Source organism: Chinchilla lanigera, unplaced genomic scaffold (genome assembly GCF_000276665.1).
Source record: "Chinchilla lanigera isolate Chin_1 unplaced genomic scaffold, ChiLan1.0 scaffold00012, whole genome shotgun sequence".
Taxonomy (NCBI): domain Eukaryota; kingdom Metazoa; phylum Chordata; class Mammalia; order Rodentia; family Chinchillidae; genus Chinchilla; species Chinchilla lanigera.
Window position 1 is genome coordinate 19,591,913 of NW_004955413.1, and position 27,788 is coordinate 19,619,700.

The following is a 27,788-nucleotide window of genomic DNA, read 5'->3' on the forward strand; positions in this document are numbered from 1 at the left end:
GAAGGAAGGAAGGAAGGAAGGAAGGAAGGAAGGAAGGAAGGAAGGAAGGAGAGGTACTGGTATAACAACACACATGGAATGAGATGTCCTGATCTACCAGTAGAACCAAGTCATTTGCAAAGCCCCATTCCTCAAACATTTCATTCACAGAAATGTGAAAAAATAATCAAGACTTATTATTTCTACTACCACTACATAAAAATGGATCAAGCGGGGGCTGGGGATTTAGCTCAGCGGCAAAAGCGCCTGCTTGGCAAGCGCAAGGTCGTGAGTTCGGTTCCTGGTACCGGAGAAAACCCGCCCAAAAAAAAAAAAAATGGATCAAGCGTGTATTGTTAAAATTCAATTATAATTACCAAGCATTACTGCCTTTACCCTTACTTAATATTAAAATGATGAAAATTTATCGAGGTTTCTCACTAAATCTTGGTGAATCCACTGCACTACTGTTATTCTCTTCCTTGCTCCATTGTTCACATTTTCTTTCTCGTTGGCTTTTGGCTCTACTAGATAACAATAATTCAGATTCATTTTTGGCCACATATAGTTTCCCCTATAGAAAGAGGTACTGGTATAACAATACACATGGAACAAGATGTTCCCCCTATCACCCTCTCTTCTTTCTGCCATCACCCCTGGAACACAGCCAGGAGCCATGCTGGAGAAGAACCAGTGCGTCCTGGTTTTTGGCAGTTTGAGTGCCTCTGTGTATATCTCAGGCTTACCTAACTCACCATTTACAATATTGACTAGAAAGAGCAGGTTAGAATAGTCAGCATTTATAAGTCGACTGGTTACACGATGCAAAATATATAGCCAACTCTAGAATTTATAGCAATAACATTTAGGTATCACGTTACCCCTAAAACAATCCAATTTATAAAGTCTCAATTTCGTATACATAGGAATAATCATAAATCATTTACATTAAACAGTGTCAACTGCCAAAACACAACTTTTCCGCTAAATTCTGCATGCTGAGATTAATGAGGTTTTTGAAAGGAAACACACTTTAAAAAAATTTTTTTTTAAACCTCTGATTCATTCTAAGTGAACAACATACCCATATATAGGAGCAGGTGTCTGCAGCATGATTTAGAATACCTATGGTACATCTCTGGAAAATATTAACCTTCCCTGAAGTAGAGAGATGGGAGAAGTGAGCTGGGAATGGCAAGAACTCAAATTTGTCATCAACCTCAAGCTTTCTTTTCTTGCCCTCTCAGTAGAGAATGGATTTAAAACAAACAGAGAAGACCTTTTTGACCATTTGCCTGACATGTTTTCATCTCCAGGCATTCTTAGAAAACCTGAAGAAGATTCTTTAGATGAATGAATTTTTCTCTTAGATTCCTAGTTAAGAAAAAATTTAAAATCAGTAACCAAAGTTAGCAAGAGTCCTAAAGTGAAATTAAACATGAAGGGTGATTTTTCTCCCTCTGTTGCTTTTCTAGTTCCAGACCTACTCAGAAAGGCAGTTGTCTTTAGAAATCCGTGGTTTGGAGTACTGGATTAAACTCATTCTTTCTTCCTCAAAAGCTCTTAAAGTTAATCAGACAGAATGTTTTGACAGCTCACATCAATAAAAGCATTTAATCTTATTTGAAACTCACACCTATACAGCTGAATTGGACACTGTATAAGAAAAATAAAGTTTGAATTTCTCCTACAATATTTTGTTCCTTTATCTTTTGCCCTTTACAAAGAATTTATAGGCATGACATTTTCTTCCTGCCTTAACCTGCAGCTTTAAAATACATCCATCGATTGGTCTCGCTCAGAATTGATGAATAACTTAATTTTTTTCTTAGACATTAAAATAAACTTCATTTTCAAAAATTCAGTCCTCTGACAAACTCAATTGAGATATTTCCATGGACAGAAGCAACACCCTATCATGGTTAAAATTAAAACTGAATCTGAAAATAAGAGAAAGAAATGTACATATAGCAAGAAAACCTATAAGCCAGTTTTGAATGAATAAACTACCTGTTCCTTTCCAGTCACAGATAATCGACAATGTACAAAGATACGCTAAGATCTAGAAAACAAAACAAAACAAAAACCATACACAGAGAGTGCAAGAGACCCAGGAACTTCTCAAGTGAAGCAAGAACTGGTGGTAAAATTTTTTGAGGGGAGAAGTTGGTTTTTGTTCAAATAAAACGTGTTCATTTGAAAAGTCACATGCACTGTAGCCTTTGCAGAACTATTCTGAAATCCAGGTATCTCCTCAAATAGCTGTATTTCAGTTGCATTAGTTGGTGATTTGAAGTATTTTTCCACCACTAAGGGTATTACGCTTGAGGAGCAATGGTAGCTCATGTTAGCCTAAATGGAAGGTTCTTGTTAAAAAGTATATCCCTCCATAGGGAACACTGCTAACTTCACAGGATTTTTGTTTGTATGATGACATTAAAGGTAACATGATGCACTTTTCTTCCTTTAACACATTCCTTTTTCCAAAATATTTGGTTGAAATGGGCATGGTGGTACACACCTGCAAACCCAGCACTCTAAAGGCTGAGGCAGGAGGATCTTTGTGAGTTGGAGGGCATCCTGGACCTTGTACTGAGGTAAAGGCCAGCTTGAACTACATAGTGAAACCCTTTTCTTGTCTGTGCTGTCAAGAAGACAAAAAAAATCTGATTAACATGGAATTTCTTCCCACGTTTCACTGCCATTTTGCTTTGCAGAAGAAAAGTTCTTCTTGTACTTAGTGTAAAGCAATTTAAAACCCTAGGCTAATTCTTCTTGTTAACAGACTGAGGTATCTATAGTAAAATAAATCTAATTATGACTTCCATCTCAGGGACTACTAGTCTCCATCTTGCTAAAAGGTTATTTTCTTCATGATATTAGTAATACTACAGAATCACTACTTAAGTGTTTAAAAAGTACTTATATTGCCTGGCAAGCGCAAGGTCGTGAGTTCGGTTCTCGGTACCGGAGAAAAAAAAAAAAAAAAAAAAAAAGTACTTATATTTTCCTATTATTGACATATATTCAATCAGTTTTCTGTAAACTTCTCATTTAAAAATTAAGGAAATAACTGACTTCTCCAAGGGCTCCAAAGTAAAATATAGCTACAAGGAAAACTTCAGGAAGTCACTTTCCTTTGTAAATTAGTTTCATAAACCTGATCAATACTTTTTTAACTGCATCAAATTGAAGGATCTAGGCTGCATGTAGACAGGTACCTATTCCAATAATAGCTGTAAAACTTTTTTAATATTGAAATTTCCTAAGGGTGTCAGTATAAATTTCTTATCTTGAATAAAAGTTTTTTCTCTTTTTCTTATACAAAAGAATAAATAGCAAAGAAACACCTTCAGGCTAGAGTACTCTTTTCTACTTTAGCTAAAAGGAAAATGCAACTTCTTTCTCATCTTAATTTGGATATTACTTCAGCTACTTATTATACATTATACTAATGTTATCTCTTTATTCCAAAGAATAACGATCCCACAAACAACTCGTTATCCTGGATGGCACCAGGTACCAAGGCTATTTTTGGTTTGTTCCAGAAAGCTCTATGTTAATATCATTTTGTCCTTTCCTCTCTTTTGTACTGCCACACATTTGGGCAGATTCATACACGCACACAACATACTTTGATCATTTATAACCCCATTACCTCCTTACCGCAACTTCTCTGCTCATTTCACATTTTGGGGGGTTCCCAGGTATTGTTTTGCTCATATTCATCTTCCCAATTACCTTCCCTTACACCCACTCCACCTTCCTTTTATTCTCCTCCTGTTATCTAAGAATAGTTTTAGAGTTTCTTAACCTCAAATGCAGGGGTGGCTACAAATCTATGTTTCTAGAATTGTACCCAAAATTTCACATACACATTCCTCTCTTTGTATCCAGGGGTAATTGATTCCAGAACACACCCCCGCAAGAGCAAGATTCACAGAAACTCAAGTCCCAAATAGAAAACAGCATACTATTTGTATAGGACAGAAACACATCCTCTCATTTACCTTAGATTATTTCTAGATTAGTTGCAAAACCTAATACAATGCCTGCACATCACTGAGTCCGTGTGGACTGAGTCCGTGTGGACTCAGAGTAATACACGGCACGTGGCAACTTCAAATTTTGTGTACTGGAACCTTCTGGAACTTTTTCAAATACTTTTCATGCACAGTTGAATGTGAAAAGCACAATTCACGGGTGTGGCCGGCTGTGTATACTCACTGTGATTATCCTGGCAGCAAAGCACACTTTTCAGTTAACATTTATATAGCCTCTTTCAGTTACCCCATCTCCCTCTGAGATACAATCCCAGTGCCTATTCCACGGAAAAAGATGAAACCAGTCCTACTCTGTGCTCCAAGAGAGGTACCCAGGACTAGTCAGTGACCTAATCAAAATGAATTAGTACAAAGAGGCTGTCGATAGGGCTTCTGGGAAAAAGACTCTTTTTCAGGTTGATCTGAAGCCTAAGAGGATGATACAGTTAAAGTAATGCTACTGCCATCATCTTATTACCAATAAACTCAAAGACTGGTGCTAAATTTGTGGTAGCTAAGAGATATACAAAATTCAATCTTATGTACATTAGTTTACTGCAGAAGTAGGTTTTGTGCCTAAATTGTTATATAGGATAACACATAAAGTGCCCATGTGCACACATATATTCATACCATCTTAGTCCACATTTATATAGCTGACTCCTTTTGCTTCACTGTTATTGGTTTTCCCTGACATGTCCTATGTAATATTCCTCTCCGTGTTCTTCACTTCTGTCCATCCTACCTGTCTTTAATCCAAGTACATGTTGTCAAAATCACACACCATATGCTATTTCTTAATTCGGTACAGGAAACTTTGTCAGTTTTCCAGTCCTTTTCAAATGTTTACATAACGTAAGATTATTTTCCAGTTGAGAGACAAGGATATAGATCAGGAGGGATGGAGGAAAGGAGACAGGGACAGAGAAAAATAAAATTTTAAAACAGCATTCTAATAGACAGCCACACAGTCAGTTTCATTAACAGCATAACAAATTGAGATTTTTGTTGAGACTCATACAAGAAAATATATTTTGGCTAAACAAGTATCTTTAGCATAGATGAGTAGGAATAGATTTTTATGCACTCTGATCTCAATTCTACCCAGACTTGGCTGACATAATTAGGGTCCCTAAAAGTAACTGCTGGGGTTTAGAACACTTGCCACTTCCTCTGAACTTGTTTTATAAATGCCAAGACTGAGTATTTTAGATTAAGTGACTAGATTAATAAACATCTTTGGAATATCTATCATTAAGGCTGATTTATGTTCTATCGCCAGCAGTAATTCAAACAAATGCCATGCTCTTCAAAAAAATATTGCATGTTGTTCTCACCACGTTGCCAATGTTATGACACTATGTAAGAATGACAATATCTATATTCTTTTGCAGTGGTAACTGTTTACAAAAACCAATAGGTATTACACCATCTAAAGTTTACCTAGGCATCAGCATAGGAGCCACTCATATTTATAAATCTGATGAATGGCCTTTCATTTGTAAATTTATAGTGTATCCATAATTTCTTTACGGAATCAAGCGGGTCATTCAAAACATTGCCACAACATTTATCTATGCAAAGATGATGGATATGGTTTGTGAAATTAAATGCTTTTAAAAATTAAAATCATACTGCCAAGAAAACAGGCATGTTGTTTCCTGGTTTGCTAGCAGCTTAAAATGATCAGAACTGCATGCTCAGCAGTTACCATGCTCAATCTAGATAGTGTGTTTAAACATTTATTAAATAAGTCCAAATATATCACTGTTAGGGTCACATGGCATCATTATTAACTACTGGACATGAAGTCTAACTTACAATTTTGAATTTTATTTTCTAATCCTACTCCACTATTAAAAGCTATAAAATATGTGAAATACCATTGGAAAGAATATTTCTTATTTATGATTACTGCATTGACTTCATATCTTTCTTCAGGATTACTTCCAGCATATTGTATAGTTTTGTTTTGTTTTGTTTTGTCTTGTCTTTTTGAGACAGGGTCTCGCTACGTAGTTCAGGCTGGCCTTGAGCTCACTTTGTAGCCCAGGCTGGTCTTGAACTCCAAACGATCCTCCTGCCTCAGCCTCCTGAGTGCTGGGTTTACACGCCCGGCTGTATAGTTTCTTATATGCGTATACTATTGTTGACTATTACAATTTTTATCATGTTGCAAATAAAATACAGTGGTACTGTGGTTCAGGAACTTAATTTGTTGTATGATTTGGGGGAAAAAATGGCTATATCTGTATCTGTGCAGCAGAAAAGATGGCAGCAGTCATGTTCATCACCCAAGGCAGAGTTTACAAACAGAAACAAAATTTTGCCAAACACTCCTAGTTGGGAACCAAATTGTTTACAACTGAGGTATCACTGTACATAGTTTTACTAGAAATTAACATTAAGCACAACACCTATTACTGTAGTATAGATTTTATTTATTAAGAAAAATGGATGAACTAGGAATGACAAAAGATAATCATTACTAAAGCTATAAAAAAGCAATACAGCCAGCCTGTGTGTAGAAGAAATGTATACTGCTCCTCTCTATGATGCGTTTGGGTGGCATTCTTAGACTCTGTTGATTTGCCATCAAATACACAGAAGCGGCTTTTTACAAGGAGCTTTGCTTCTTAAAAAAATCTATCGTATTACTACACAATCTACTAAAAACTTGAACCTCAAAGAGTTTAACTATTAATATGGCTATATGAACAACAATCTCCAAAATACTTAACTTTGTTTAGCATTAGCTAATTTGTTCACATTTCTAAATGCTGGCAAGATTCATGTGCAAAATATTTCTCACGTACGAAGATCGCTGCATTCTGCTCAACACAAACAAAATATTAAAAATAAGTGTTTTACATACCCCAGTGGATCGCTAACTCCTTGTGAGCAGAAACGTATTTTTCATCATCTTTGGGTCACCAGTGGCCAGCACAGCACCTGGAATGTAACACATACCCCACGATGTATTTGAAAATTGAATGATATAGCGCTGATTGGAATCCTTTGGAAGGTACAAATTCAAAGAAGTAACCATGCTACACATCCACTTTTTTTCCCTATACCCTACATTATTGAAGTAGCAGTGTCTTACAAATGTGAATGATTATTTTATTTTTAAACTCAATTCTCAAGAATAATTGCTTTTAAATTCATATTGTGTTCCATTATGGAGTTTTACTTTCAGTGGACCCAAAGAGTCATGTGTTGGAGATCCTGTCCTTTGGAGTTAGGTTTACCAGAGGTCCAAATTCTGGTTCTACAACTTCCTATTTACATAATCTGGGATGAATTACTTAGTTCTGCTAGATCAAACTGTCTGTAAAATAAGGATAATTGTGGTATCTTTCTAATAATGTTGAAAAGATTAAAGGACACATGGTTTAGCATGCTGACTAACACAGTATACTGTTGATAAATGATAATTGTTATTTGTTTTCATTCCTCTTTCACTCCCACCTCTTTAATGTGGTAAAGAATTAACCTTGCCCAAAGAGAGATGGGTCTTTGCTTTCAGCTACTAGGAAGTAATGTCCTGGAACTCAAAATGTCACAGGAGTATCTTTGTTTGCCTAGAGGCATTGTCCAAGTTACAGTTTAATGATGTGACTTGTGACTGGGGCTTTGGGCCATGCAGTATCTGTTTTACCTCAACAAGGGGCTGGAAACTCATCCTCAACATGCAGAAGAGGCTGGAGGCTAAAGGTTGGCCTTGCGTGTTCTACATGATCAAGTCTCCGTGAAAACTCTGGCACCAAAGGCTCAAGTGAGCTCCTCTGGTCGGCATCACACTAGTGCCAAGAATGTAACACTGCACAACACTGAGGCTCTCCGCTGGGTGCAAACTCAGACTGCCCTGTGATTTCTTCCCTTGGCTGACTGTAATCTACATTCTTTCCTTGTTGAAACTGGGCATATAATAAGTTTCAACAAGTGGTAGAGATATTTAGAAATGAATGGATTGCATACAAGCAAAACTTCTAAAGATTAGTAATAATACATCTATTGAAGTCAGATATTAGAAAAAAACTGCATTATGCTATACTGGTTTTCAAAACACATTAATTAAATTCAGTGTTACTCAGTTATTCAATGCAACAGACTGTTTATACCCTGTGTTTTAAATAAGTGAATTATAAATAATAGTGCACTAAGTAGAATTCTAAGCTGGCCCCCAAAATCTCCTCAGTTGGTCAATATGCTCTGCATAATCGCTGGGAAAGTGAATATGATAGAAGATTCTGCTCCTGTGAGTAGGTGTATTCTGTAACACTGTTGACTTTCAGACACGTTATCTGAGTAGGCCTAACATAATCATATAACTCTTTTAAATCTTAATCTTGAGGTCAAAGGCAAAGATTTAGAGCGTGAAAAGGGTTTGACCCACCTGCATTCAGGATCTAAAATCCACAAGGCAGGAACAGAAGTAGCCTCTAGAAGCCACAGGATCTTGTAGCCAGTAAGAAAAAGAGGACCTCACTTTGACAACAACAAAAAACTGAATTCAATCAGCAAAAAGATTAATCTGTAAACATAGTTTTACCTCAGAGCCTAAACATAAGAACCCAGGCTGAATTTCCATAATGAACACAGATGCAAAAGGTCCTCAATAAGGTATTGGGAAAGAGAATGCAGCAAATCATTGAGATTATACACCATCACCAAGTAGGATTCATCCCAGAGATTCAGGGATGTTTCAACATGTGCAAATCAATGAATGTAATACATCTTATGAACAAAACCAAGGACAAAAACCATATGATATCTCAATAGATGCAGAGAAAGAATTTGACAAAGTCCAACACCCATTCATGATAGAAATCCTACAGAAAATTGGAATACATGCACTTTATCTCAATCTCATAAAAACCATCTATCACAAACCAAAAGCCAGGGGCTGGGGGTTTAGCTCAGTGGCACAGTGCCTGCCTGGCAAGCACAAGGTCATGAGTTCAATTCCTGGTACCAGAAAACAACAACAACAACAAAAAAAAACCAATAGCCAACATCATAATGAACAAAAACTGATAGCTATCTCTACAGGAACAATAAAAGGATGCCAACTATCACCACTCTCATTCAGTATAGTTCTAGAAACATTAGTCAGAGCAATTACACAAGAAAAAGAAGTAAAAGGGATAAGGACAGGAAAGGAAGAAGTTAAATTATCACATCATTGCAGATGACATGGTACTTTACATAGAAGACCCTAAAGGTCACTAAAAGATTTCTGGATTTAATAACCACATTCAGTAGCATAGCTGGATACAAAGTCAACACTCAAAAATTAGTAGCATTCCTGTACACAAATAACAAACTCACTGAGAAATTAAGGAAAACAGTATCTTTCACAATAGTATCCAACAAAATGAAATACCTAGGAATCAATCTAATGAAGGAAATAAAAGAACTTTACATTGAAAACTACAGTACTCTGAAAAAAGAGCTCAAAGAGGATATGGGAAAATGGAAATATATCCTTTTCCTTGGGTAGGAAGGACCAATATAGTGAAAATGGCCATACTTTCCAATTTTGTACAAATTTAATGCAATCTCAAACAAAATACTAATAGCATACCTCACAGAATGAAAGAGAACAATCCTAAAATACATTTGGAACCAGAAGAGACCCAGAAGAGTGGAAGCAATTTTGGGCAACAAAGGCAAAGCAGGCGGCATCACAATCCCTGATAAAAACAGCATGGTACTGGCAAAAATACAAACAAAACAAACAGCCCTGAGGATCAATGGAACAGATTAAAAGATGCAGAAATAACTCCAAACACACTCAGCCACCTTATCTTTGATAAAGGAGACATACACCTTTACTGGAAGAAAGATAGCCCCTAATGGATGGTGCTGGAAAAGCTAGCTTCTTATATCACAAAGACTGAAGCTAGAGCCATCTCTCACCATGTGCTAAAGCTAAACTTGAAATGGATCAAAGATCTAAATATTAAAACAGAAACACTAAATCTGCTGGAGGAGAGAATAGGTAGAACTCTTGAAGACACTGGTATAGGCAAAGACTTTAAGAACAAAACCCCAACCACACAGGAAACATCACAAGAATCAACAACTGGGATCTCATCTTATTGAAAAGCTTTGACACAGCAAAAGAAACAAACAGACTGAAGAGACACCCTACAAAGTGATGAGCATTTGGGCCATTTCCAAGATTTAGCTACTACAAACTGTGCCACTATAAGCACGGTGCGCATATTTTGCTGTGGTATGATGCTTTTAATTCTTTTGGGAAGAGACCAAGAAGGGGAATACCTAGGTCAAATGGAACCTCAAGTTTTAGTTTTTTGGGAATCTCTAGTGGTTGCACTATTCTACACTCCTACCAACAGTGTAGAAGGGTTCCTTTTTCCTCACAGCCCTGCCAGCATTTATGATTGGTTGATTTTTTGATGATAGCCATTCTTTCTGGAGTGAGGTGGAATCTTAGCATTGTTTTAATTTGTATCTCACTAATGACCAGTGATGTTGAGCTTGTTTTCCTATAGTTATTTGTTGGTTCTACTTTTCATGTAAGAAGTGTCTGTTCATTTCACATGCCCATTTTTGGATTGGTTCTATAAAACTGTGTGGGGAAGGGGTTCTGATTTTTTTTTATATTCTAGATTTTAGTCCTCTTTTTTTGAGGAACAGCTGCCAAAGATTTTTTTCCCACTTTGTGGAAAAAATTCATGCTGGCCACCCTTAATACCAGCTTGCGATGCCCTGAGCGGAGAACACAGCCAAGAACCCTTAGGCTCCCAACCCGCAGAATCATGAGCTAATAAGTTGGCATTGTTATCATCTGTTACGCAGGGACACAAGGTATTGCAAGTGTTTCATTCACTTCTCTCCAGGTTTCACTCCTTGTGATACATTGAATTAACCTTATAGACCCCAGGTTATTACTCCCGATGTTGACAACTCATGGTCCTACTCTGAACAAGAAAAGCAGAATAAAGTACTCGTTTGTATTTACTGCTTATACGTTTGATCATTTGCAAAACTCTATGCTTCACCACCTATGCGGCACTGAGAAAGCAATTCTCCAATACGCAGTAAGTTACTTCCGACTTTTCTTAGGCCTTTGCACAGGTTCAAAGAGGCAGTGGTTGTTCCTTTTTAAGGCAAATTTGAGAAAATACCACATGTGCAGTGCAGAATACACCTAATCTCTATGTATTTGGAATGAGAGTTGGGAATCACTTAAAATGAATCTATCCCAGGAGCTTTTGTAGGAATATGTTTTTACAGTAGTTCATCTCACTCCTTTTGTATTCACTACAATACCGCTGTATCACTTTGATAGAGCACAGACTTTATCACGTTGAATTCCTGTTCAAAAATTATTGATTTCAAAGATTTTCAAGATAAAGTCATCCATTCACTGATGCAGTAAATATTTAAGTGCGTATGATACGCTAAATTTTGTTCTAGGTGACAGAAGTATAATGGTGAATAAGACAGACAAGGTCCTTTTTCTTTCTGTGTGTTTTGCTCTTTCAAAAATATTCTTTCCTTCTGGCTCAGCTGGAAAAATCATGATTAATATTTAAGCACTAACTTTCCTTCACTTCTCTGAGGAGTCATTTTTTTAATCTTTGTGCAAAATAAAGTGTTTCTTCTCTATACACCCATAAAATGCTGACCCTAATCATCTCAAATTTTATCAAACTGCATTGAAATTACATGGGATTGCATACCTACATCTTCCATAAGCAAAATATAGGGAGAATATTTAGGAAACATGTTTACCCCAAATTTCTAGATCCAATAAGTAGTTATGAATAGGTAAGTCTTCGAGCTTTAACTGGGCCAAATCCCTTACAGTCTATCCACAATAGTCAGACCTTTCCCAACTTAGTAGAGTAGGATGTATGCTTTTTCAATTTTTGGATGATGCAAAAGTATTCCCATATACCCATTCTGTGTTTTGCTTTCAGCACAGTATTTAACATATTATTATTTTTTATTTTAAAGAGAACAGTAAAAAAAAAAAAAAAAGAACAATAGCATATCATAAAAGTAATCAACACATAGGTATAATTTGGGCTTTGTGTTAGCTGATTTTGCCCAACTGCAGAATAAGTTAAGTGTTCTGAGCACGATTAAGGCTAATATTCACTTAGTAATATGTATTAAATACAGTTCTGAGTTTTCAACTTATGATGGATGGATATGCAGGTAAACTCATCATAAGTCAAGAAGTATCTGACCAGAATATGCACATAGTGGAGGGAGAATACTCTCAGTTTGGACTAGGAACCAGGCTGGAAGTAAGGAACAACTCCATGAAATCACCTGTGGTACCCAACAGCTTCAGTATATGTGATGATACTTCTTCCTCTCCCCCACAGTGTCTTGATTGTGACCCCCTGGCCCTGTGTGGACACTCCCATATATAAGCAGTAAATCAGCCAACATGAGCACTCTCACCAACAAACAGGAGCTCCAGGAAGACTTTCCCCCTGAAATCTGCAGCCTATTTTCATCCACAGCTTACAATATTAAATGTATCCTTCCATGCTTGGAGTAAGGATGGACAATAAGACGGAACAGTGATATTTCAAATAAATAATGACATATAATGATTTTTATATGCAAGAACATTAGCAAACTCAAAAGTCAAGGTCTCAGTCTCAGGGTCGTAGACGTTCAGAGTTGACACCTGACAGCGGCACCAAATTATCTTCGACATCCTACATGTTCACCCCCCCTCCATCCCAGTCCCACTGACATGCAGTGTTCACTTTTCCTGTTTTTCAACCTGCCCACTAGGGTGAGAGCTCTGGAGAATATATTTTGAGTATAGCTTCATTTTTCCTTGTATTTTAAAGTAGATAAATTCAGTATCATTAGCTGTGTATTGAAAATTATTATACTGTTTTATCAGGTATTTCCCAATTTAAACTGCTGCAAATCTTTTTTAAACTTCTCTAAACGTATCAGATCCACCTATTCCAATCTTATTAAAAACTGTTACTTTCTTCAACACACAAAAGGAATAAAGAACATCAATTTCCTAAGTGTGGAAAAAAGAGATGACCACTTGTAGTTCCCACCAGCCGAAAGTATCTTTCCAAGTGTGCTCTTATGAAGTCTGCCACAAAGACACGTGACCCAAAATCCTACGCAGCAAGAATCTGTGTGGCAACTTCCCTAATTTAAACCCTTGGGCTGGGGATTTAGCTCAGCAGCATAGCGCTTGCCTGGCAAGCACAAGGTCATGAGTTCGATTCCCGGTACCAGAAAAAAAAATCCTAATTTAAACCCTTAAGATGTGCACTGGGGTTTCCTTTTACACATTCCATGAACTGTCCTCTTCTCTGATGAGGATATGACAAGGTACACAAAGAGGTGGCAGAGTTATATGGAGCCATATTTGGACTCAGCTTCATCTCTCTGCTCTGCCAGTAGTTCAGTATTCTTGGACAAGTCCAGTGATCTTTCAGAGCATTACATTCATTGTATCCAAAGGTTATGCTACACCACTTCAAACATTCCAACCTGCTGTTACACTTCTACCTCAAGGAGATGGTCATTTCTCACAGACCTACATCTTTCAAATTTGTGAATGTATGTACAAATAAGTTAACTGACTTGTCAGTTGTGGTAAGGGCATAGGTAGCATGAGGACAAAGAGAGAGAGATGCCAAATGAGACTTGAGTGATTACAGTATTATGTACATGTACCGATTTCCCATGATAAATGTAATCATTACGTACCACAAACATGTACTAATAAATATAAAAATTACAAAAAACAGCAAAAGCTTTGATATAGTAGTTACTACAAGTAGACACTGCACTGTCTTACATGTATTTTGTGGTTTTATTCTCACAAAGATCCTCCTTTGTACAAATGAGAACTCTGACACAGAGAGATTAAGAAATGACCATGAAGTCACAAAGCTAGAATGTCTACAGCTAACTGTGCTCCCCTGACTAGCCGCATCCATGAATTCAATAGAACACACTGAAAAGTAAACGCCAAAAGAAATTCTGAAAATACTATGTTCTAGAAGTTTTACATAATCATTTCTGAAACAAAAGTAGATACAAATGCAGAAAAAATGATTTCCAAAAATGTACTTTCCTGAGTTAATGGTACACAGATGCAGTCAAAAAGAACTGGAAAAGGATAGAATCGTTTATTTATTTCATTGTACGAGTCAGGAAAAATAGTTCACTAAACGTAATGGCAGGGCTATGCCTAGAATCTGAAGTCTCCTCTGTCAGCCATCACTCGGTATAGCTTTTCTAGTATCTTTGGAAAGACACGAGCACATGAATTCCTGCTCTCACTACCTGTGTGATCTCATGCCTCAGTTTTCCTACCTTGTAAGACATAAGCAATGACATACATGCTCCATAGGTAACGACTGCACATTGAACACTCAGGACTATTCCTAGTACCCAGTAAACACCTAGTAAGTGTTGGTCTTCATTATTACGACAACAGCAATAGCATATTTGGAAAATAAGGGGGTCAAAAGATCAACAGCCACTCAGCAGCACAGTGAAGAGATCGTAAAAAGCTTGTTAATAGCATTTGACATATCCCAGATTTCCCATCTAAAAAGTCCACTCCTTAACACACATTATGCAGACAATAGAATTAAATAAATTTTGTCAGAACTGGAGGTACAAGAAATCCTCCAAGGGCTGAGGGTATAGCTCAGTGGTAAAAGCGCCTGCCTGGCAAACGCAGGGTCCTGAGTTCAATTCCCGGTACCAAAAAAAAAAAAAAAAAAAGAAAAAAAATCCTCCAAGAAGTAACTCCACTAGCAAATTTCAGAGCGAACTCCTAGCTTTCAGTCTTGAGTCTTACAGCCGGGTAGGTGAACTCTAGAAGGTCAGATCATACCTTTGAGTTTCAGTTTCCTTCCTTGAACTTCCCTACACAGGGACCTTTTCGGAGTTTCCTCAAATTCATTCACTGAGGTCAAAAAGGTGATTTCATATATTCGTTTTAAAAAAACATTACAAAGCAAACAACATACAACCTTTAATTTCCAAAGCTTTTTTTTTTTTTTTTTCCTGTATGGCATCAGGTTTCCTGCCATTATTTAACTTGGGTGTGATTATAGGAAAACATACATAATTTGCAATTCAAACAGTGTTTAATCTTAAAAGGATTTCCATGGGTGAAAGAAACAGAGAACAAGTCCCCCAGCTCTGTCCTTGCCATAGCCCACCACTTGCTTAAGGGATCTTAACTCATAAAGGCGGAGCACTGTACAGCTTTAAAATGACTTCATTCCCGTATTTACATATTTTTAATAGGGCTATGATGAATCTCCTTCCGCTTGACTCCTATTTTGAGCTGTGATATTTTAATCTCCATTCTTGCTGCAACTTAGCAGATGAATGTGCAGTGTGACAGAGCTCAGAGGAAATAGTATAAATAAAGCAAAGTGGAGCTATGACATCTCACATTTTATAGCTTTTTTATTGTAGCCGAAGCATAAACAGAGCGCAGCTGTGTTATACTTACCGCTGTGAGCACTCCCTCAATCCTTGCCCCCTATTCCCTTTAAAAAGACAGTGCTCTTATTCAGAAAGCTTTGCCTGTTGGTAGCAGTCCCCCATTGGGCCATCCTCTGCCCCAGTCCTCCACAGTTGGTTCATTTCTCCTCTTACAGATGCAGATCTGTCATGTCCCACATCATCCATCTGATTGAGGACCAATATGACAAAGGCAGCCCACTGTGTACCACAGTGAAAGCACACTGCCTTTACCTGTTGGAATGGCTCCACGATCAAAATAGAAATTTCTATTTCTTCTCAACACATCTTGGGCCCCAGGAATTTACAAATACTCTCATAATATGAGACCAGAAACTTGCTGGAAGTACTCAAAGTATTGTACTTTCTTAATGCGAGACCCTTTTCAAATGAAATTATAGTTTTCACATTCAAATTAACTCTCAGTCCTATTTGGATGAAACTGGGAATTTCTGAAAGGGCCAAACAGGGTGGAAATGTGCAAAACAAGTCTACATACTCACATAGTCAGCAGGTTTAGCACTGGTCAGTAAGTCTGAGAGAAGGGTCGGTAAATAGCAATCAGGTTTGACACTCTTGACAAATATGGAGATCTGGACACATGGTTGATGGGTCAGAACAAGAACTTCATCTAGGCCGGGTGTGGTGGCACACGTCTGTAATCCCAGCACTTGGGAGGCTGAGGCAGGAGGATCGTTGCGAGTTCGAGATCAGCCTCGGCTACAAGTGAGCTCACACATGGCCTGAACTGCACAGCAAGACCTTGTCTCAAAAATTAAAAAAAAGAAAGAACTTCATCTAAGTGAACCAATCACAGCTGTCCTGAGATAGTTTATCATGAAGAACTCAGTGGGCTATAAAACTCCAGAACTATAAATGATGGTAAAATGTCCTTCTATATGGAGAAATCTCTAATACAGCAACTATGAAATCCAACTTTCAAAGTGATACAGAGATAAGAGAAAGAAATTAAGCTGTAACAGAGGGTGACTCCTGGTTCCAGCTGTTCCTGAGGTCCACCTTCTACATTACTGCCCTTCCTCTTTTTGGTTATTTGCTTTGCTGGTATTCATTGACCCAAAAAAGTTCCAACTCTTTTTTTTTTCCTTAAGCTGTCTCAAGTTGAGTTCTATCATCTACAAAATTGTTTTTAAAATTTTTTTAAGTCTTACTGATTACACCTTCCAGAAAAAGCTTCTTTTTTTTCCAGAAGGGTTAAGATTTATTCTTCCTTTTTCAAATACCATCACACCATTTACAGGAAGGAAGGAAAACCCTCTTGGTTTATAGGGAAATGTGTAACGAACATTCAAAAGACACATGCATCCAAGTGAAAATAATACAGGGGGCATAGTAACCTACACACTAGTGAAGTGAAATGAAAGACAGGAAGATTGATTTGCATCATCATTAACATGGAAAGAGAAAAGCACAAGGACACAATAACTACAAGAACCACCTCCATTGACACAAGCAATTGTTTCGAAACAACAGGCCCAACCGGGCTAAGTAGGGGCATAGTTGGTATCCAAGCTTCTCAGCTATCTATCCGCCCAAAGTTGCTCTTCTGCCAAGCTCATTGTTTACCAAGCTGCCAGCCCGGTCCAGGGATCTGATTAGCAATTTGCGCTTTTGTGAGAGGATTAACAGAATTCCTTTGTTTTGATGTCGGATTATCAAACTGCATCTTTAAAGAGGTGTGACCTCATCCAGATTCATAAGCCCGCTCCCTTGAGAATGACTTGAATTTTACTCCACTTGTGCAACATATAATTTCATAAAGGAGTTACTGTCAAAACATGGTACTCAATTCTTGATGTGTGCGAAGAAGCGCATTTGTAATGTAAATAACCTCAGAAGTTTTGTGATATTTTCAAATAACCCATCTGGTGGGAAATCAAGGATTTTCAACCCATTTGGTTCCAGCACTAGTAAATTAGTGTGCATGCAGCTCAGAGAACCCAGAGATACACCCCGGCTCCAGACTGGGATTCACGTTTTTATTTTCAAGGGCAAGTGTCTTTGATTGTCTCACTTCTTGCAACACATTTTTATAAAGGAAGGTGGAGTGTAGAAAAGAGTAAACTAAGGAAAACCAAAAAAACTTGGTAGCTAGGGTCAAACGATAATGCCATCAAACTGTTGACAGCATAGATTATAGATCTAGTTTTCTATGAGTGTAAAGGTTAGTGAGGAAAACTCAACTAGAGCTGTGTATTTCTAAGTTGGGGCAGCAGCAGGCAACTAATCGGAAAGAGAAGTCTCTACATTTCTACCAAGTTTAAAACAAATATTACTTCCAAAAGGGTCAGCTACAGGGCAGGATACAACAAATTAAGGAAAACAGCTGACAGATTTTGCACTAGTGTGGTCTGTGTCTGAGGACCAACCCCAGACAGAACATGTAAGAGCAGAGCGGCCCATGGAAGGTATGTATTACCAGTGTGAGAAAGGGCCTTTGGTGAGTACTGACCTTCAATGCCCATTCAGCTGCAAAAGGCAAAAAGGCGGTGTGGCCTGGACAAATGCCTGGAAAGCCAGACACTGCTGCAGATCAAGTGGTAGCTTTACTCACAGACAAACTAAAAACACAAACAGCCAACCAAAACACTCTGTATCAGAAAAGGAGTTATGTACAAATACGTTTATTCACTTTTCATGTTACTATAGATTTCCATCCCAAAGTTGATAGGCTTGATAGTGTTTTTTCAGCAATGCGTTTTCTATTATACAGCGACAGTGAACCAAGCAAGTCCTGAAAAATAAGGTGTGGAGTGTGCTTTTCTGGAAGCTCGCACATACACGCGTCTAATGTATCAATATTTTCCAATGGGCAGAGAGACCAGGGCGGTGCCTGCCACGACAGAGACAGAGCAATGGAGAACAAGGGTGGTGTAAAATAAAATAAGTGGAGAGTGGGTAAAGGTAAGGCAGGCAAGGGGAGGGTGAAGGCTGCCTCTGCACACTGAGCGTACAGCTAGAACTCTTTTCAGGCAGGAAGCCTTTGGTGAGCCAGGGCCCCGGATGAAGTAAGCTAACTACTCTCATTTCCACCTTAAAGGCTTGCTCTGGCTGCCATAGGTAAAAATATCACAAGAGAACAATGGAGGGAGTCCAGAGCCTATACAGCCTGATCAAGGAACATTGTTGGCTTGGTCAGACTGTAAACAGTATGAGATGAGCAGTGACCAGATTCTGGAGATATTTGACGTAGTTTTCTTGAGGGGGTAGATGTGAAGTCTACATGAAAGAGAAGAATCAAAAATGCTGGCCACGTTTCAGTTCTGAGCAATGGGAGGAAGAGATCGCTCTTGAATTGAGCCGGGAAAGACTTCAGGGGGAGCAGGCTCGAGGGACACATCAGGAAACAGCTTTCCATGTGCCAAGTGGAGCTACCCAGTAGCAATTAGGATATATGCGTCTGGAGTGCCAGAGTGAAACTTATGTAAAAGAAACATATTCCTAAACATTTTTCCTAGCTCTGACCACTAAAAGTGACTGTTTTCAAACAACTCTTTAAGGATATGGCAGAATTGGCAGTGTCTTCAATGATAGCCCTTTTTAAAATGCAGAAATCTTTTTATGACTATTTGGTTTTTTAAAAAAATGTTATTGTTATGGGTTTGCAGTACATAATAATTGCATTCATCTTGGGAAACCGCTACATATACATATCACATCTTAATCATTTTTACTTTTTCTTCCTCCCTGGCTACTTGCTTTTAAGAGAAAGTTCCTTGAAGCTAATCATATACTGATAAACCATTGGCAACTAAATTCATACTCTCCACACATGTAACTAATACTAAAGAGCTTAGGTTTGGTGGGTTGACTTAATACAGGACTATAGTTTAGATAATCCAGAATTACAAGACATAGTACCACTGCTGGATATGTAGATCTCATACCTTTATAGGAATACCAAAGAAACTTACATTCCTCCCCCTGAGCAGCTATTGAGACCTCAGGCTAAACACATTTTACATTTTCTCTTCAATATTTACATGGGATCTTTTAAAAGCTTAAAATATTTTAAAGTTTTTACTAAATTACCTCACTTTTCCCATAAGTATGACAAAATTGAATATGGTAACCGTAAACAAATTTATAATCATTATCACATCACCATGAATAGCATCACCACTGCCATCCACGCCATAGCTGTCTTTTAGTAAGTCCTAGTATGGACTACACATGGCGCTTTATTTTTACAATTTTATCTACTGGGCTCTGCATATTACTTCATAGGAATTATCATTGTACTATTCATATATATTCATAAATATTTATTACACTGAAGCCATATGCCTCATTAAAAAAAATCTTGTAAATAGAGAAGTTGCTTCTTGATTGTGAAACCAAAAAACAACACTAAAGTAGGATGCAACAAACAAAAATATATGGAATTAGTAACAAGTGAGAAAGCTGTACTACCAGGTACTAATAACACAACTGTGGAATGTCTTTCTGAATAACAGTTTTACCATGTTCTCTCCTAGTGAAATGCCCTCCTTGAAATGGATTTTTTATATGAGTGTTAACAAAAATTGAAATAGTGCTTAGAGAAATAAGAAAGTAATGTAAAATTATTGGCCTTCTCATAGTAAATAAATTTTACCATAAAAATTTCAAAAGGAAAAATTTAGTGATTTCTATAAATCCAAGAAGTTTTTGATCCGGTATTTGTGATGTATTTGAATGTCCAGAAATAAAGCTAAGTAGAAAAGCATATTCCGCAGTGTTCAGTATCTCTTCCAAACCCTACATGCATCTAGTTGGCAGGGGATATCAGTGGTGTACTTGGACATTGTCCACATTTGTAAATGAGCATCTCCGTGCCTGTATTTTGGCACCAGACCACGTAAATGATTATACTGGTATATATTTAATGTAGTAGATATAAAACATGGCACTAAGTAGAAGTCCTAATTTTAGAAAACTCTTGAAGGCATCAAATAACTTCTCTCGAGTCTTTAACATAATTAGCCTGCAAACCACAGGGTTGCTGCAAGGAGCATCTCCATTCAGGTGGCCACTTCGTAACTCTGCACTCTCTGCGTGTCACTTTCATCCCAGCCCTGTCTCTGCAAAGGAGGAGTTACAGACAGCATTCCTTCTGAGTGGAGCACAGTCAGACACAGGATGGGAGAGCACTATCATCTCCCATACCTCTGTAACCCCAAGGGAAGGAGTCCTCGTAAAACACGCAGGACAGAAGATGACACACAAACTTCTGTGACATCTTTCATGTGTGGTGAAAGGTGATAATTTTTTAATACGGATTTTTTTTTTTTTTTTTTTTGTAATAGAGTCTCACTGTGTAGTTCAGGCTAGCTTTGAACTAACTATGTAGCCCAGGCTGGCCCTGAACTCACACAGCGATCCTCCTGTCTCAGCCTCCTGAGTGCCGGGATTACAGGCCTGTGTCACCATAACTAGTTTTCTTACAAGGAATATTAAAGGGCTATCCTTTTGCTGTCACTGTAAACTAAAAAAGAAAGTAGGGCTAATACACATAATCAATAAATTTGTTAAGAAGGCAAATTTTATTTCCAAAATCCTACATTTTCTTTGACAACAAGCTTCTTGTTTTCTTCAGCCACTTCCCTCCCAGACAGTGTCTGCCACAGACCAATGTACTTGTTCTCAGGGGTTGAAACAAAAGTGCTTGAAACATTTTCTTTGCTTTCCCACTCTCATCAAAATATTCATACCATATACTATATTAGTCAGTGCCCAAACCTTGAACTTCTGAGATCAGAGCTGACCAAATGATAATAAAGTTGGTGCCAATACGTTTGTGCCTGGAAATAGAACCTTGGGGTAACAAATCCATCAACTAAAACTGTAATCCTCTTTGTAACTTCGCGATCATCACCTCAGATTTTTCTTCAGTCGTATTTGCAGAGATTAGAATTCATTTCACCTGAGGCAACCTCTGAAGTTAACTTTTGTTTACCAGTCTCATATCCGGAGCAACACAGAATCATTGCGTCCTCAGCCCCAGACACGTGCCCCAATCTCCACAGCACCACTCTGTGCATGGGGTGCTGGTTCTATAAGAGACATCCAGAGACACCCTGGCTCCAGGCTTCTGGTTGTGTTTTGCAAATAACAGGCATCTGCACTTGATCAGAGCAAGGGTAAGAGCAAGGTCAGGGTATGTGTTCCCGCAGCTCATTCCTGCAGGTGACTGTCAATCTAGTGGTGTCTCTCCATATCCTGGTCCCTTTACACCCAGGGGTGGTGACAACTCCCTTCCCTTATTCTACAGAGTACTGTAACAATCCTCGCTTATTTGTATACAGAAAACTTATCGAAATATAATTAACATAAAAGTCACCTAACGATAGAGTTTAAAGGCTTTGCAATACATCCTCCACAAAGTTGTTCACTCATCACAGTAAACCATGAAATAGTTGCATCACCCTAAAAAGCAACCCCATACCATCAGTATTCACTCCCCACTTCTTGCCAACAGCTGACCCCCAGGCAACCACTAATCTCCTTTCTGAGCCTAGATATTTGTCTATGTCAGGATATACATTTCATACCCACGGAATTGTGTACTAGGTGCTCTCTTGTGACTGATGTCCTTCACTTAGCATAGTATTTTCAAGGTTTCAGAATGTATCAATACTTCGTCTCTTTATTGCCAAATAATGCTCCACTGCATGGATCCTATACATTTTGTCCATCTGTTCATCAGTTGGTGGACATTAGGTTATTTGCACTTCGGGTTATTATGAATTATCCTGCTACGAATACTGTGTACAAGGTTTTGTATGGAAATACATTTTCATTTCTTTTCAGAGGATTCCTAGGCATACAATTAATGGATCACATTATAACTCATCAAGTTAAATCTTTCAAGGAACTGTCAGACAGTTTTCCAACTAGCTGCCCATGTTACATTCCCTTCAGCAGTACATAAGGGTTCCAATTGCTCTATATTTGCACCAACACTTACTATTTTGTTTTCTTTTACTGTAGCCATCCTATGAAGTGGCATCTTCTTGTGGTCTTGGTTTTTAAACCCTGTATATATCCTTAAAATCACACTTTTTTATTAAATTGTCCTCAAAGAACTCATTGAAGTACATTGTCTATTTCTTGCCAGATCCTGAAATATTGGCTCAAACGCCCAAATTTTTTATATTTCTAGAGAACGTTTTGAAATTTTCCCCAGGATTCTCTTTTTCAGGCTAAACAGCTCCTCTTTATATGAACTATTATTTTCTAGTTGATCGACCCATTATTTCACCAGCTATAGCTATTAAATTGTCAATGTCCTTCCAAGTATTTTACACTGGCACATGTGAAACCACCAGCATACATTGCTCTGGGTGATTGTCTCACTGGTTACAGACACTTATCTTGTACTGATTGCAAAGGTGATGGCTACCTCTTACTTGAGCACTAATCTATCCCCGTTAGGTGTGATTCTTCAGCGGTTTCTCTGTGTACTATACTGTCAACTATATGAAGGTCTTTTGCAATTTATCAGAATTTCAAAATACATTACAAAAATACCTTTTATAAACCATGATGATATCTGGTATTAATGAGGTCTATATTTTTGTTTGTTTTTTGTTTTTCTTCCAGCACCAGGAACCGAACTCACACCCTTGCACTTACCAGGCAGGCGCTTTTGCCGCTGAGCTAAATCCCCAGCCCCTAATGTGGTCTGTTTGTAAAAATAGGTTAATTTGGCTTGACTAGATCCTTGGGAATCCATATTGGCAACTGCTGAGATCTGCATTCCTTCTAATGGTTCCAAAATGATGTGTTAAATGGCACAAACTAGAATTTTACTAACTTCCTAATACATAACAGGGAATAAAATATAAACACTTCCTCAACTTTATTCATCTTGAGTCTTCTGACATTTCTTCTACATGTCATTTGAAATTTACCAGCAATGGGTATTTTAAACCACTTTCAAGTCAGTAGCCATTGCATCTCATGCTATATCTTCCACCAAATATGTGAGTAATTACAGATACTCTCACCTTCAATATTTGAATTCAAAATACCAAAGTCGTACTTTTCATGGTTTTCCTTTCCTCACTGCCTACATCAAAGTGTCATCTAGAATATTCAAAACATCTGAAATCCACACTAGCTGAGTACTTCTCACCAAGTCTACTGCAGTCATCTCACACTGGATTATTGCATTGTCTATGCACCAGCCTCCCGCCTTGCTTTCCTGACCCGCTACAGTCTCCTCTCCAAAGAGTAGCCAGCGAGTTTTTTGTAACGCCCATCTGACATACGTCTGTGTGAGAACATCGTATCATGCCTATAACCATTTATTATTATCAGCATTAAAGATCAAACAGAGCTACAAAAAATCCATCCGACCACATGACTCACCCGCTTATAATCACACTGAAGATGAAAATCCAAGCGATATTATTCTGCCTTCTCTCCAGTTCCGCCCCCTAAATGTTCCCCACCATCACTGCCTACTTTAACTACACTGGTTTTTTTGTTGTTCTTTTTTTTTTTTTTTTCTGTTCTTGGAACTTAACGAGCTCGGTATCTCTCCCAGGTCTTTATCTTTGCCATTTCCTCCCTTGCAAGTCTTCCGCAGATCATCACATGATGTGTCTCTCATAATTCATGTCTCAGATCATCTCCTCAAAGAATTCACCCTGGCCTTTTTTCTAAAGCAGCACCCCAGCTCTACCTCTCACCCTGTTTTAGTTCATTGGATGGATCATTTCTATCTTCAACCCTAGAATCGAAAGTCTTTCAGAACAGAAGATTTCTGCCTTATTCATCAGTGTATTTTTGCATCTATAATACTATCCAACACATACTGAATGCTCAAAAAGTAATTTTTAGTGGAACTGAATGAGTATCTAAAGGAACAAATTGCATGATAAAAAATCTGATCTTGGTGGAGACAGGGAGAAATAGAGAAGCCTGAGGATGGCTCTGGCAAGTTCCCTCAATCACACTGTGCTTTAGAGTCCGTGGGGAGCCTGGTCTTCCTTCCCAAACTACATCAATCACCGAGATTCATACGTCCAGCCTGAATCCTCTGTTATCAAAGAACAGCGCATGAGAATCTTCAAGCTCGAGAGAAGAACATGAGCAGTTTTTTTTTCTTTTTTCTCTCAACCACCACACTCCCAATTATAATAAATGAATAAAGTAGATTAAAGCTAAAAAAAAAAAAAAAATAGAGCAAAATTAGAAACTGGCAAAAAGCAAATCTACTGCCTGGGGCAGCCTGGGACTGACGGATGATGACAGCTAGCAGACAAATCCTGTTCCCCATTCTGAATTCTGTCTACTAAACAAATTAGCAAGCTCATCAATATCTGCACGGCATTTACCTTCTGCAGAAACAGCTGCTGCAAAATCAAGATGCTGACTCTTTAGATTGTGGTCTTGCCTAGGAGACACAATTACAGGCCAAAAAGGGCTGGGGATAACAGAACGATCCCCTGATAGCACTGAGAAGGGTTTTGTACAGACTTGGAGGATATACTGCATTAAGATCCCCTGTACTGCACCTCCGACTCCATCACCTCTCTCCTAAAAACCAGGTATTTGAATGATGAGATATGTGAAGTGAATTCTTGTCCTACTAATTTCCTTATACTACTAATGTACTACTTAAACTGCTAATAAAATCATTAAATAAGTAAGCAGAAAGTTGTGAGGTAGATAATCTAACATATAGATTATGATTTAAAACATGGTCCTTTCCATAAAAACCACTGCTGTTTGGAAATTATATTCTTAAATTGGCAAACTTCTTCTTTAAAAATATTGTATGACGTCCTCAATTTTAGCTGAAACATTGTTTATTGCACAGTAGGGTGAGTAGACATAACAATACCATATTGTAAATTTCCAAAGACCTGTAAAAAGGATTTTTAAAGTTTTTGCCCTACAGAATGATAAATGTTTGGAGGGATAAATATGTCTACCAACACTTAAACATTATGTAATATGTACATGTATGAAAATATTATATGGTATGCCATTAATATATACAATTTTCAAGTTTTTATATTAAACACAAAATAAAGTTTACAAACACAAGTCTCCAGAACTGAGACCTGATCACACCATTAATTACTGAGGAAAAGGTAACTAAATTACTGAGGAGAAAGGTGACTAAATGAACATAGAAGAGACTTCACAGACTCCCAGAGTCTATTTTTGGGCATTTTCTCATTACAGCCGTGAAATTCTTTATCATTTAAGAGAGAAACTTAACGTCTCTTTGGCTGGTGATGGCCCTCCATAGGGGCTACAAAGGGGCTACAAAGCAACAGGGACATCTCCAGAGAAGGCAAAGCTGTCCTCAATGAAGGGTAAAGACGGGATCATCAAGAGCCTGAGAGTTGACAGAAGTGTCTTTCAATAGCCTCAGTGACTCCTACTGATCTGAGTCCACAGGTCAGAGGCTGCCTCCCAGGTCTAATTTGCACAGGGCCCACAACATCACTGCTCTTGCTCTTCCCAGCTGGTAGTGGACCAAGCTGGACACAGTGCTGGTTACTAGCAGGAAAAGCTGCCAAATACACTGTCAAAGAGCTCTCTCAGGACAGGTGTGGTTATCCCCACCTCTTCTGCTCTCAGCACTGGATAGCTATACTGTGAAGGCATTTACCACTTTGCACAATGAATATTCATACAACTGTCTGTGTCCCCACTGTACTGTGAGGAAGTACGTTTCATTCTTTTGGGAGTACACCTACAACAGCACCAAGAGAGTTGGTCCATGTTCCACAGGTGGTGAAGAAAAAGATCTTTTATCCTCTATCCTCATCTTCACATTTCACGAAAATAAAAATGAAGATGAAAATAGCCCATAAGGGTGTTATTTCAAACAACAAAAATGGTATTTTTTCACTATCATAATATTCTCACTGGCTCTCTGCAGAAGTATCATTACTGTCTTTATTTTTCAAGTTGTGATAAACCCTTTCACCAGATGGTGGGCTTCCCGAGGTCAGTGACAATTTTTTCTCCTAACATGATGCAGATGTGCTCACACACTCTCAATGCGTAGCTGTCGATTAGTGAGCATTCTACAAAGGCCAGCTACGTATTGATGATTGGTCCATTTTTTCTTCTCATCACACATTACATTTTTCTTATGGCGGAAAACGTGTTTGAAAAGTTTAGTTTCTTCTATTTTCCATGATGAAGACCTTATCTAAATGTACCAGGCAAGGGGACTTCAGATACTGAAAGCTTCTAGAATTATTGAGAATCTGATGATGCTTTTCATTTGTCTTTATGGCTCATAACTTGCAAAAAAAGAACAAGTTGTAGGAATTCTCTTCCTAGGAGGAACCTAATTCTATGCTACTAATAAGGAAAGGCTTGTGCATCTGCGTGTGTATGAAGTCTAAGACATTTTTGGTTTGTTTGCACTCCCCAATCCCATTTGTTTCCAGCCCCCAGCAGCCATTCCGTATTTCTCCCATCACAGCAGGACGCACAATTATCCCATGGTGGAGGTCAAACTCTTGTGGGTGGAATCAGCCTCCCATCAGCTCTACTAGTAACCCTGACTGTCCTAAGCCAAACTGTAGAGGCATTTTCTCAGGTGCAGAGCATGGGGGACAAAGACAGACAACATAGTTCTATATAAAAAAAGATCAACCACTTTACCAGCCTTCCTAGGACTTTAGAGCCCACATGCCACAATTCAGGTCTGATATACGCCTTCCAGGAGGCTCAACCAAGAGAAATTTTAAGAGAAGGGCCATTTTAGAAATGAGAGCATCTGTGGCAATTTGAAGAAAATTGAAGAAATAACTGATAAATATATAGCTTCTCTATTGATCTCTGATTCGCTGTGTAGTTCCAAATATATGAACAAGTTCTCTGTGTCTTACTTTCCTACCCATGAAGCTAGAGAAGAACTACAAAGTTTGACTAATGAGCAATAATTCTAACAGTAACAAGTTAAGTATTTCCAAATTTTGGGATCTTTAAACTCCTCAAAATATGCAAGCATCGTGAAAAAGCACCATACCAGTCCTCCTCATGGAAACAAAGCATCATTAATGCACATTCAGGATTGGTATCTGCCTCAATCACTACTTTGGTGTCCTGAAAATAAGTAACTTGTACTATTTGGTGGCCCCTGAGAAGCTAGTGCCTTGTCATAGCCGTGCATCTACTCTTCCAGAAGTCTCTGAAAACCTCAATCCAGGATTTCCGGGGTAGTGCTAACAGCACCACCAAAGCCTTCAGTGCAGAGGT

General features: G+C 38.2%; 1 protein-coding gene across 1 annotated transcript in view; it reads right to left on the minus strand.

Moving 5' to 3' along the window:
- Window positions 1-27,788, minus strand: part of Sox5 (SRY (sex determining region Y)-box 5) — an 844,441-nt gene that overhangs the window by 759,982 nt on the left and 56,671 nt on the right. Inside the window, exon 3 of the mRNA XM_005379086.1 lies at window positions 6,898-6,974. The gene's annotated coding sequence lies outside the window, so the exon portion shown is untranslated. The remainder of the gene's footprint in view (window positions 1-6,897; window positions 6,975-27,788) is intronic.